A 12,863-nucleotide genomic window follows, 5' to 3' on the forward strand; every position below is an offset into this window, starting at 1 on the left:
CGTGACCCGGGTGGCGCGAATGTAAACAACCCGCCTGCCAATGCAGGAGACGGAAGAGATGCGGGTTCCACCCCTGGGTCACGAAGATCCGCTGGAGGAGGGCATGCGGCTCACTCTAGTATTCTTGCCTGGGCAGGCCCATGGACAAGCCTGGCAGGCTACAGTCCATAGGGTCACAAAGAACTGGACACAACTGAATCAACTTAGCACAAGATACTCTCTAGGTTTATTCCCTTCTTGTTTTCATCTAGCTCTTTGCAAAGAGAAAAAACATCTCATTTTATATGTGTCTGCCTCATATTCCTAGAGTCTATGGTTGCAGCAGGCAGGAGCCCTTCAGTCTCTCTCCTCCTGTATTTCCAGCCTGAGCATATTGAAAAGGGCTCAGGATGGATTGAATGAAGGAGTGAATGATAGGCTGGTTCACTTCTTCTGGCTATGAAATTGGATTAAAACATGGTCTTGGATCAAAGCCGTTGCCAGAGAATAAATATCCACATAAATAACTGAATTATGCCTTGGCAAAAGATAGCGTGTAACAAGAGGGGATTGTCAATAACCTAAAAGAATATATTTTCTCTGGCAATGGAGCCATGGAACATTTTTTGAATAGTGATGAAAAAGAGAATCCAAAGGCATAAGACTCCTGCTGATGAACAGTTGCACAAAAGGGTGTACATTTCTATGGAAATAAGTATGTACTTGGTCACTCAGTCATGCTGACACTTTGCAATCCCATGGACTGTAGCTCACCAGGGTCCTCTGTCCACGGGGATTCTCCAGGCAAGAATACTGGAGTGGGTTGCCATGTCCTCCTCCAAGGGATCTTCCTAACCCAGGGATTGAACCCAGGTCTCCCGCATTGCAGGTGGATTCTATACTGTCTGGACCACCAGGGAAGCCTGAAAACAAGTATATCTGGGCTCAATAAGAGCAGAGTCAGGTTGTCACAATCTCAGGTTTATCTTGCTATTTTATCTAGAGTTGCACAACCACATGGAACTTCCACTAACTCACCAATCCAGAAAGGGTGGGAAACGCCGTGGATTCTGTCGTCATTTACAGTCTTGTACATTGCAGATTGCATCCTAACAGCCTTCCAGATGAGCTGAAAACAATCACTTGTCAGTATCTCAAGGAAGCTTTCTCAGACTCTTACTGGTTCCTAGGCAATCTCATTCTGCATTTCTCCTTTACTGAGTTGTGTGGATTATTGTGGAAATAAAAGGTCTTGGCCAAGAAATGCCTGGAAGCCAGTCCCATCTCTGGAGAGTAATGATCTGTGACTTCCTTTCAAGGTTTTGAGGATTTGAAGATTAGATAGGATAGACCACATAAGCCACAATGCACAGTGCCTTGCATACTGTAAATTCTCTATAAATATTATTAATGAATAATGAATAATTAATTTGCTATTAATAATTAATTAGTCAATGGAAGGGGAGGAAATTTCTCTCAATAGAGGATGAAAAGGCATTTGATAAGAATTAATATCCACCCTGATGAAAAGTGCTTCTTACACTTGTTTTTTTTAATTTAAAAAGTATTTATTTTTCTTGGAGGATAATTACTTTACAATCTTGTGTTGGTTTCTTCCATACATCAACATGAATCCATCATCAAAAAAGTCTGCTTCTTACACTTCTGCCTCCATCAGTATGGTGGTCTAGAAACTAGAAAACTTGTGCTATTGCAAAATAAACTTGTTGCTAGATAAATGAGAACGAGCATATTGTACAAGCATTGCTGAACTTTCCAAAAACTAAAGGGTTAAACTTCCCTAGTGGAGACTGAATCCAGGATATAAGAATGCACAGACCTGGGAGAATCCCTGGAGACAGCAGAGGGGAGAACAAGAGATTAATACATTGCACGAAGAGGAAGGGAGATGAACTCGACACATTAGGGTCCTTCAAAGGGATCAGTCAGTTCACATTAGGGTCCTTATGGTCCTTCAAAGGGATCAGTCAGTTCAGCTCAGTTCAGCTGCTCAGTCGTGTCCGACTCTTTGCGACCCCATGAATCACAGCACGCCAGGCCTCCCTGTCCATCACCAACTCCCGGAGACCACTCAGACTCAAGAAAGGAGTGAGACCTCTATGTCTGATGTTGCAGAGCATCAGCGAGGAAATCTGCTCATCTCCGCAAGGCTCCCGATGACTGAGAACAGACAGACAAGAAACCAAAGCTCAACACAAAACAACCTTTCCACTCAGAAAGCCTGTAACCCAAAGGGAGAGCTCATTGGAACTTGGGGTGTGAATAGCTGCTGCCGGCAGGGCCATGACTACTCCCAGCTAAGAAAATGAAATGACAGTGGTATCGGGTTGGTAGTGGCCTTGGCACTAAACAGAAGCAAAGGCAGATGCTCTCTGGAGAAAAGGATGCTCCACTCAGAGCCCTCGGGGTTCCTGGAAGACACATTTAGCCAAGGACAACCTCAGAAACAAAAAAAGGTGCCAAACCAACTGCTATGAATTTGAGGATTGGCAGAACTCTTAAAAGAATAAAAATAGTGTATACATTTTCCAACAGTAGACCAAAGATGGAGCTTCCCTGGTAGCCCAGCTGGTAAAGAATCCGCCTACAATGCAGGAGACCCCAGTTCGATTTGTGGGTCAGGAGGATCCCCTGGAGAAGGGATAGGCTACCCACTCCAGTATTCTTGGGCTTCTCTGGTGGCTCAGACGATAAAGAATCTGCCTGCAATGAGGGAGACCTAGATTCAATCCCTGGATTGGGAAGGTCCCCTGGAGGAGGATGGCAACCCATTCCAGTAGTGAGAACATGGCAACTCACTCTAGTATTCCTGCCTGGAGAATCCCCATGGACAGAGGAGCCTTGTGGGCTACAATTCATGGGTCTCAAATAGCCAGACACGACTGATCTCCCTTTGGGTTTTCTGAGTGGAAAGGTTGTTTTGTGTTGAGCTTTGGTTTCTTGTCTGTCTGTTCTCTGTCATCCGGAGCCTTGCGGAGATGAGCAGATTTCCTCGCTGATGCACTGCAACATCAGACACAGAGGTTTCACGCTATTTTTGAGTCTGAGTGAACTCTGGGAGTTCACTTAGTCGTGTCTGACTATTTGAGATCCCAGCACACAGACAAAAGATGGTAAAATGAGAGTGTGCAGGTGGGCAATGAATGGAATGAAAGCCAAAAGAGAAAACAATACTAAAATATTAGCATAACAAAATATTTTCAGATAAATACAACTAAATAATCGATAACATGAAAAGATGAAGGGTCTTGGGCTTCCCCGGTAAAGAATCTACCTGCCAATGAGGAGACACAGGTTCCATCCCTAGTCTGGGAAGATCCCACATGCCGTGGAGCAACCGATCCCATGCATCACAACTACGTGCTCCAGAGCTCTGGCGCTGCAACGACTGGAGTCCACAAGCCCTAGACCCCAAGCTCCGCAGCAAGAGAAGCCCCCGAAATGAGAAACCCACGCACTACAGCTAGAGAGTAGCCCCCGCTCACTGCAACTGCAGAAGAGCCTGTGCAGCAGTGAAGACCCAGCACAGCCCAAAATAAAGAACTAAAAATTTAAAAAGATGAAGGATCTAAACCCATATGTTAAAAGGCATAAATTGTGCTGTAAGATTAAAAAGACACCAAATTTAGCTATCTGCTGACTATAAAAGGTTAAAAAATACCACATAAGGACATTGAAATAGCAGAAATAGCAAAAGTAAAGGGTGAAAAAAGAGACCCCAGGCAAATGTTAACCAAAAGAAAGCTGATGTCTACTAATATCAAACAAAAAAGGTTTTAAGACAAAATGTCAGTAAGTGTAGAATATTACTAACAAATGACAAAAAAAGTGTCACTTCATGAGAGAGAGATAATTTTAAATGCTATCACCTAAAATTGCATCAATATATATATATTTTGATTATGCTTAGAATTATCTCTCCCTGATTTTAAACTAATTATAAGGAAATGGTGACCAATTCATCATTATATTAGGACATTTTCACTGCCCATATCAGTAGTAATTGTAAGCCAAACACACAGACACACATAGACACCCATACATCACACAAATGGAATACTTTGCTAACACAGTTAATCAGGAAGATTTCAATGGACATATTTTGCATCTAACAAAGAATACAATTTTTCTCACATACACATGGAACAGTTACAAAATTCAGATAAGTCCTAAGCCATAAAGCAAGCCTCAACACATTTAAAATAATTATTTTCATACAGGACACATGACACATTGTGTCATCGTAGTGCAATGAAACGACAGTAATAACACAATGATAATGAAATATGACCATGTGCTTAGGAATTTAAAAACTCATGAATCAAATACCCCCAAATGGAATTCTATAAACACATTAGCACTGAAGGCTAATAAAGGCACTACAATCATACTACCATATGACATTTTGATGATTTAGCTTCTGAGATTATGAAAATAAAAACAGATTTGGGACAATTTAGGTAAATCTTAGGGACACATCCTTCAAGGCTTGAATGCTTCAAGCTGAGTCTGTTTTATCATGAACTGATGCCCATCTTGGCATGATTTTTATTTCAGGATACCAGCTCTGATAGCACCACCTCTAACTTCATGATATGGGCTGATTTGTAGCCTCTCCAAGTTCATATGTTGAAGTCTTAACCCCCAACACCTTACAATGTGGCTGTATTTGGAGATGAGACATTTAAAGGGGCAATACAAGTAATATGAGAAGAGGCCGTTAGTGTGGACCCTAACCTAACCGGACTGATGTCCTCATAAAAACAGAAATAGAGACACAGATGTAGAGAGCAAACATATGGGCACCAACAGTGAGGGGGTGGGGTGAGCTGGGATATTGGGATTGACACATGTACACTAGTGATACGGTGTATAAAATAGATAACTAATGAGAAGTTACTGTTCACCCTAACAGGTGTAAGATTTGACTCCTGAAATACTAGGATGAGGGATCTGAGATTTTTTTTCCTCTCTGATAATGTCATTTGTCATCTACCTGATAAAATTGTAAATCCATGAAAACAATTTGTTGGGAAGAAGGATGGGGGAAGGGATAGTTAGGGAGTCTGGGAAGGACATGTGCACACTGCTGTATTTAAAATAAATAATCAGCAATCCCACTCCTAGGCATATACCCTGAGGAAACCAAAATTGAAAAAAAACACATATATCCCATTGTTCATTGCAGCACTATTTACAATAGCTAGAACACGGAAGCAACCTAGATGTTCATCGACAGATGAATGGAGAAAGAAGTTGTGGTACATATACACAATGGAATATTACTCAGCCATAAAAGGAATGCATTTGAGTCAGTTCTAATGAGGTGGATGAACCCAGAACCTATTATACAGAGTGAAGTAGGTCAGAAAGAGAAAGATAAATGTCGTGTTCTAACAAATACATGTGGAATCTAGAAAAATGGTATTGAAGAATTTATTTACAGGGCAGCAGTGGAGAAACAGACATAGAGAACAGACTTATGGACATGGGGATAGGGGAGGAGAGGGTGAGATGTATGGAAAGAATAACACAGAAACTTACATTACCATATGCAAAATAGATAGCCAACAGGAATTTGCGGTATGGCTCAGGAAACTCAAACAGGGGCTCTGTATCAACCTAGAGGAGTGGGATGGGGCGGGAGATGGGAAGGAGTTTCAAAAGGGAGGGGGTATATGTATACCTATGGCTGATAGGTTTGACAGAAAACAAAAGAATTCTGTAAAGCAATTATCCTTCAATGAAAAAACACAAAAAAGAATAACCAACAAGGACCTGTCGAGCACAGGGAGCTCTGCTCAGTGTCATGTGGCAGCCTGGATGGGAGGGGAATTTGGGGAAGAATGGATACATGCATATGTGTGACTGAGTCCCTTCACTGTTCACTTGAAACTATCACAACACTGTCAGTTGGCTATACACCAATACAAAATAAAAAGTCTAACAAATAAGATGAAAAATAAAAAGAGAGTAGGACACACATACCCACAAACCATGTGAGGATGTAGTGAGAAGCTGTGCCTGCTGAATGCTCAGTTGCTCAGTCATGTCCACCTCTTGGCAACCCTATGGACTGTAGCCCGCCGGGCTCCTTTGCCCATGGGATTTCCCAGGCAAGAATCCTGGAGTGGGGTGCCATTTCCTGTTACAGGGGATCTTCCCGACTCAGGGATCAAAACCACATCTGCGTCTCCTGCGTTGGCAAACCAAGGAGAAGGGGCTTGGAAGAAATGAAACCTGCCCAATACCTCAATCTTATTCACAGCCTCCAGAATTGTGAAAAATAAATCTCTGCTTTTTAAGCCACGCCATGTGTGGAATTCTGCTGTGGCAGACCTAGCTGACTCACACTAAGTAAGCATATGTCCCAGTTTTCCAGGTGGTTTCCATATGTATTCTTGTTGAAAAATTAAATATTTTCTTGTCCACTTTCTAAGAAAGAAAGGGCACCAGCAAGTGCTGTAGTGGGTCCTATTTAACCCTTATTTCCTTGGATGTGATTTCAAAAATAGCATCACCCTATACTCTCCTGGTTGGGCACATCTGGGAGATGCAAGAAAAAGGCTTTACTCCACTAATCTGCCTTTTCTTCTTAACTTTTGGCTTCAAACAATAACATGAGACTCCGGTTACCATGACCTCTCCTTACTCTTTGACTCTTGGAATGATCTCAGAGGGGCAGTTCCTGGAGTTTGAGTTCATGTTTCTGAACATGACCAAGACCAAGGAAATGAAACATTGGTTCCTGAAGCCCTGCAACTCAGAGTTCAGGCAGTTCCCGCTCGTCACGGAAAATGGAGACCCTGTCTGTTTTCCTGCAACTTCTCCGTCACCCATCGTCACATTGCTTTCTCAGTTGTGGATCTGGTACAATGGAATTAGCCAGTGTTGAGAAGATTTTGGCTGGGGGGATGATGATGGATATTTTAATTAGGTAACTTAAATAACAAAAGTGAGGATTTAGGAGTTGGATAGATTAATAGGTGAGAGACTAGACAGAGGAAATACAAGATGCTGTAATAGTTCAAGCTTGCAAAAAATGCTGAAGGTTTAATATAGAATTTGGTAGTGAAAAGGTCTGAGAAATAGTGCAATGCATTTCAAAAGATGTTGACAGAATTTGAAAACCTTCTGTGATAATAACTGGTGCCTTTTGGAAGAGGATGTAAGCTTGTGTATGTGGAAGAACTGACGAGTCGGCCCTTTTTAATCTATTGCTCTTATTTGATAATTCTAGTTATATATTCCATTATAATTTTTTGCAAAAGGCTATGGTTAAATTGATCAACTTCACGTTAAATCTTTTCTTTTTTTGTGTCTCATTCTAGGAGTATTTTTATTTTTAATCAATTGTTATTGGCATATAGTTTCTTTACGATGTTTTGTTAGTTTCTGCTGTATACCAAGCGAACCAGCTATTCACTTGGTGAATCCCCTCTGTTTTGGATTTCCTTCCCATTCAGGTCACTGCAGAGCACTGAGCAGAGTTCCCTGTGCTGTCCAGCAGGTTCTCATTAGTTACCTATCTTATCCATAGTGTATGTACATCAATCCCAATCTCCCAATTCATCTCACCTCCTCTTCTTCCCTGGGTGTCCATACGTTTGTCCTCTACGTCCCTGTCTCTAATTCCGCTTTGTAAATAGGTTCATTAGTACCATTTTCTTAGATTCCACATGTATGCATTAATGTATGATATTTGTTTTTCTCTTTTTGACCTACTTCACTCTGTATGACAGAATCTTTTCTTTCATATGTGATCAAAGTTCCCCTAGATGCCTATATCTTTGAATGACAGTAGGAGTTCAATTTCCAGGAAAGGAAATCAACTTTAGTCATTTTAAAAAGCTGAAATAACATCATACAACAACATCCTCCTTGTAGAATCATAAGTGTGTTGAGTTTGAGCAAACATAATTAGGCCTAGAAATCAAACTAAAATATGGAGGACGCTCTTTGTGTCCTGAGACATTTCCTTCTCTGCAAATCAGACAGAAAACATGTGTGATTTATGAGAATGCTGACTAAATTACCCTTCAGCAGCCACCTTTTCATGGTATCACTTCTCTAAAACCCACATGAGCTGTCATGATTATGCAAGGAAAGTTTTTCACAAAAGGCTTTAATAAAATAAAATTAAGTAAAATTTTAGAATTGATACAAGGAACATTGCAATCATTAGGTGTGATCATCCTGGGAAAACTTACTGATTTACCCTCATGATCCTTTAAGTCAGACTATTCCCAGATGGCTCATTGGTAAAGAATCTGCCTGCAATGTAGGAGGTGCAGGTTCTTTCTCTGGGTTGGGAAAATCTCCTGGAGGAGGAAATAGCAACCCATACCAGTATTCTTGCCTGCAAAGTCCCATGGACAGAGAAGCCTGGCAGGCTACAGTCCATGGGGTCTCAAAGAGTTGGATAAGACTTAGCCACTAAATAACACATGCATCCAAAATAGGTTGAAAATTTGGTTTCTATTGTGTGTTTTCACACCAAAGAATCAATTGTATATACACTTCTGCAGCTGGCTAGATATGGCTGTTGTGGCAAAAGATGTTTGTAGTGTATCTTTGGCTTCATTGGTTTCTCAGCTTTACACATATTAGAAAATAAAGGGACCCTGATTTGGTGAGATAGCAGTAGAGACAGTAGCAAAACAAGTGTCCTGGATCCTCATAAAATGACTCTCCACTCTTTCTCCCCTGTTCTCCTGCTGGTACATGAGGGAACTTGGCAGGTAGGAAATGTGAAGAGGCCTGACTACTAGGGTACCATATGCAAATGGACTCAGCGAATTGATTCCACCGCTCATGTATTTCCACTTAAATCAGGAAAAGCACATAAGAGGGGAAGCGCTCTACCAGCATGAGTCTCAGGGAAGCATGCCTCCAAGACATTTCAGCACAATTTTTGCAGCCAAGGTCAGATGAAGGGAAAAGCCAATCAATACACCTAAGTCACATGAGAAAGAGAATCCAACACAAGAGTGGGTGTGAGGGTCTCCCTGGAGATCCCTGCCAACTTTCCTGAGATTAGAGAGACAGACTCAGGCAGAAGCGCTATCCTCAGGGGTCCATGGAAATTGCCAGGCTTTGTTTGAAAGCAAGTGTCATGATATCACAGCCCAGAAATTTCCCTGGATTTCTTGAGGGTTGTACAATTTGGGATGATAAAAGCTCCATCAGATTTCTATCTTGAATCGCCAGTCTATGTCTGACACAGGATACAGCATGCTTGGGGCTGGTGCATGGGGATGACCCACAGTGATGTTATGGGGAGGGAGGTGGGAGGGGGGTTCATGTTTGGGAACACATGTAAGAATTAAAGGTTTTAAAATTTAAAAAAAAGAAAAAGTAAAAAAAACAATAATAAATTAAAAAAAAAAAAGCTCCATCATGTCACAGTGTATACACAAATCAAAACATCACATTGTACATCTTACATATATATAATTATTATTTGTCAGTCATACCTCAATAAAGCTGGGGGGAAACAGTAATACATATTCACTGTGGATATTTTGAAAATGATCAGCTATCATCTGACCTCTTGGAGAAAGCCATTAGTAACCTGTTAGCTTTCTACTTCCTGTTATTTGCAGGCATAGACATGTTCATGTATGGAAAGTCTCTGTTGTCGTTGCTGTTGTGTGGAACCACTTTAAAAGTCTTTATTTGTTACAGTATTGTTTCTGTTTTGGCTTTTTGGCCAGGAGGCATGTGGGATCTTAGTTCCCCAACCAGGGATTGAATCTGCACCCAATGCATTGGAAGGTGATATCTTAACCACTGGAGCACCAGGGAAGTCCCAGTGCAAGTAAAATTTTTTATCATGCTTTTTGAACTTATTATTTACATCACAATCATTTTATAATCACAAAATTGTTACAAAATATGATTGTAATGACCATATAAATATTTGTATCATAATATTTTAAAACCATTTTTGCTACCATTGGATATTTAAATTGTTTTTAAGTTTCCTTTACTATTATAGCAATGAATGATTTTTGAATGTACAGTTAGCTCATATTTGATGATTTTTTTAGAATATTTTCCAAGAGAAAGAACTGCTGGAGAAAGTGTATATTCAGTTCAGTTCAGTTGCTCAGTTGTGTCCGACTCTTTGCAACCTCGTGGACTGCAGTACGCCAGGCTTCCCTGTCTATCACCAACTTCCGGAGTTTACTCAAACTCGTGTCCATTGAGTTGGTGATGCCGTCCAACCATCTCATCCTCTGTCATCCCCTTCTCCTCCCACCTTCGATCTTTCCCTGCATCAGAGTCTTTTCAAATGAGTCAGCCCTTTGCATCAGGTGGCTAAAGTATTGGAGTTTCAGCTTCAGCATCAGTCCTTCCAATGAATATTCAAGACTGATTTCCTTTAGGATGGACTGATTGGGTCTCCTTGCAGTCCAAGGAACTCCCAAGAGTCTTCTCCAACACCATAGTTCAAAAGCATAACAATTCTTTGGCGCTCAGCTTTCTTTATAGTCCAACCCTCACATCCATACATGACCACTGGAAAAACCATAGCTTTGACCAGACAGACCTTTGTTGGCAAAGTAATATCTCTACTTTTTAATATGCTGTCTAGGTTGGTCATAGCTTTTCTTTCAAGGAGTAAGCGTCTTTTAATTTCATGGCTGTGGTCACCATCTGCAGTGATTTTGGAGACCCAAGAAATTAAGTCTCTCATTGCTTCCGTTGTTTCCCATCTATTTGCCATGAATTGATGGGACCAGATGCCATGATCTTCGTTTTCTGAATGTTGAGTTTTAAGCCAACTTTTTCACTCTCCTCTTTCACTTTCATCAAGAGGCTTTTTAGTTCCTTTGCACTTTCTGCCATAAGGGTGGTGTCATCTGCATCTCTGAGGTTATTGATATTTCTCCCGGCAATCTTGATTCCAGCTCGTGTTTCATCCAGCCCAGCATTTCTCATGATGTACTCTGCATATAAGTTAAATAAGCAGGGTGACAATATACAGCCTTGATGTACTCCTTTTCCTATTTGGAACCAGTCTGTTGTTCCATGTCCAGTTCTAGCTGTTGCTTCCTGACCTGCATACAGACTTCTCAGGAGGCAGGTCAGGTGGTCTGGTATTCCCATCTCTTTAAGAATTTCCCACAGTTTGTTGTGATCCACACAGTCAAAGTCTTTGGCATAGTCAAGAAAGCAGAAATAGATGTTTTTCTGGAACTCTCTTGGTTTTTTGATGACCCAATGGATGTTGGCAATTTGATCTCTGGTTCCTCTGCCTTTTGTAAAACCAGCTTGAGCATCTGGAAGTTCACAGTTCATGTACTATTGAAGCCTGGCTTGGAGAATTTTGAGCATTACTTTACTAGCGTGTGAGATGAGTGCAATTGTGCAGTAGTTTGAGCATTCTTTGGCATTGCCTTTCTTTGGCAAACCATTCAGTATCACAGTAATCCAAGTCTATACCCCGACCAGTAATGCTGAAGGAGCTGAAGTTGAACAGTTCTATGAAGACCTGCAAGACCTTCTAGAATGAACACCCAAAAAAGATGTCATTTTCATCATAGGGGACTGGAATGCAAAAGTAGGAAGTCAAGAAACACCTGGAGTAACAGGCAAATATGGCCTTGAAGTACAGAATGAAGCAGGGCAAAGCCTAATAGAGTTTTGCTAAGAGAACGCACTGGTCATAGCAAACACCCTCTTCCAACAACACAAGAGAAGACTCTACACAGGGACATCACCAGATGGTCTATACCAAAATCAGACTGATTATATCTTTGCAGCCAAAGACGGAGAAGCTCTATACAGTCAGCAAAAATAAGACTGGGAGCTGACTGTAGCTCGGATCATGAACTCCTTATTGCCAAATTCAGACTGAAATTGAAGAAAGTAGGGGAAGCCACTAGACCATTCAGGTATGACCTAAATTAAATCCCTTATGATTATACAGTGGAAGTGAGAAATAGATTCAAGTGTTTAGATCTGATAGACAGAGTGCCTGAAGAACTATGGATGGAGGTACATGACATTGTACAGGAGACAGGGATCAAGACCATCCCAAGAAAAAGAAATGCAAAAAGGCAAAATGGTTGCCTGAGGAGGCCTTACAAATATCTGTGAAAAGAAGAGAAGTGAAAAGCAAAGGAGAAAAGGAAAGATGTACCTATTTGAATGCAGAGTTCCAAAGAATAGCAAGGAGAGAGAAGAAAGGCTTCCTCAGTGATCAGTGCAAAGAAATAGAGGAAAACAATAGAATGGGAAAGACTAGAGATCTCTTCAAGAAAATTAGAGCTACCAAGGGAAGATTTCATGCAAAGATGGGCTCGATAAAGGACAGAAATTGTATGGACCTAACAGAAGCAGAAGATATTAAGAAGAGGTGGCAAGAATACATAGAAGAACTGTACAAAAAAGATCTCCACAACCCGGATAATCACGATGGTGTAATCACACACCTAGAGCCAGACATCCTGGAATTCGAAGTCAAGGGGGCATCACTATGAACAAAGCTAAGTGAAAGTGATGGAATTCCAGTTGAACTATTTCAAATCCTGAAAGATGATGCTGTGAAAGTGCTGCACTCAGTATGTCAGCAAATTTGGAAAAAGCAATGGCCACAGGACTGGAAAAAGTCAGTTTTCATTTCAATCCCAAAGTGTATATTGTGAAGGTGATTGAAAATAAAATTTCAAATCTCCCTTTAGAGTATTTGGTTTTTTTTACATTTTACTAGTGGGATGTGAGGGTGATTCCTTAAGCATTAGTTAATTCTGATATGTATCATTACAAATCTTCCCGACCCAGAGATCCAACCCATGTATCTGATGTCTCCTGCATTGGCAGGCGGGTTCTTTACCACTAGCGTCACCTGAAAA

Source organism: Capricornis sumatraensis, chromosome 19 (assembly GCF_032405125.1).
Source record: "Capricornis sumatraensis isolate serow.1 chromosome 19, serow.2, whole genome shotgun sequence".
NCBI classification, from domain to species: Eukaryota; Metazoa; Chordata; class Mammalia; order Artiodactyla; family Bovidae; genus Capricornis; species Capricornis sumatraensis.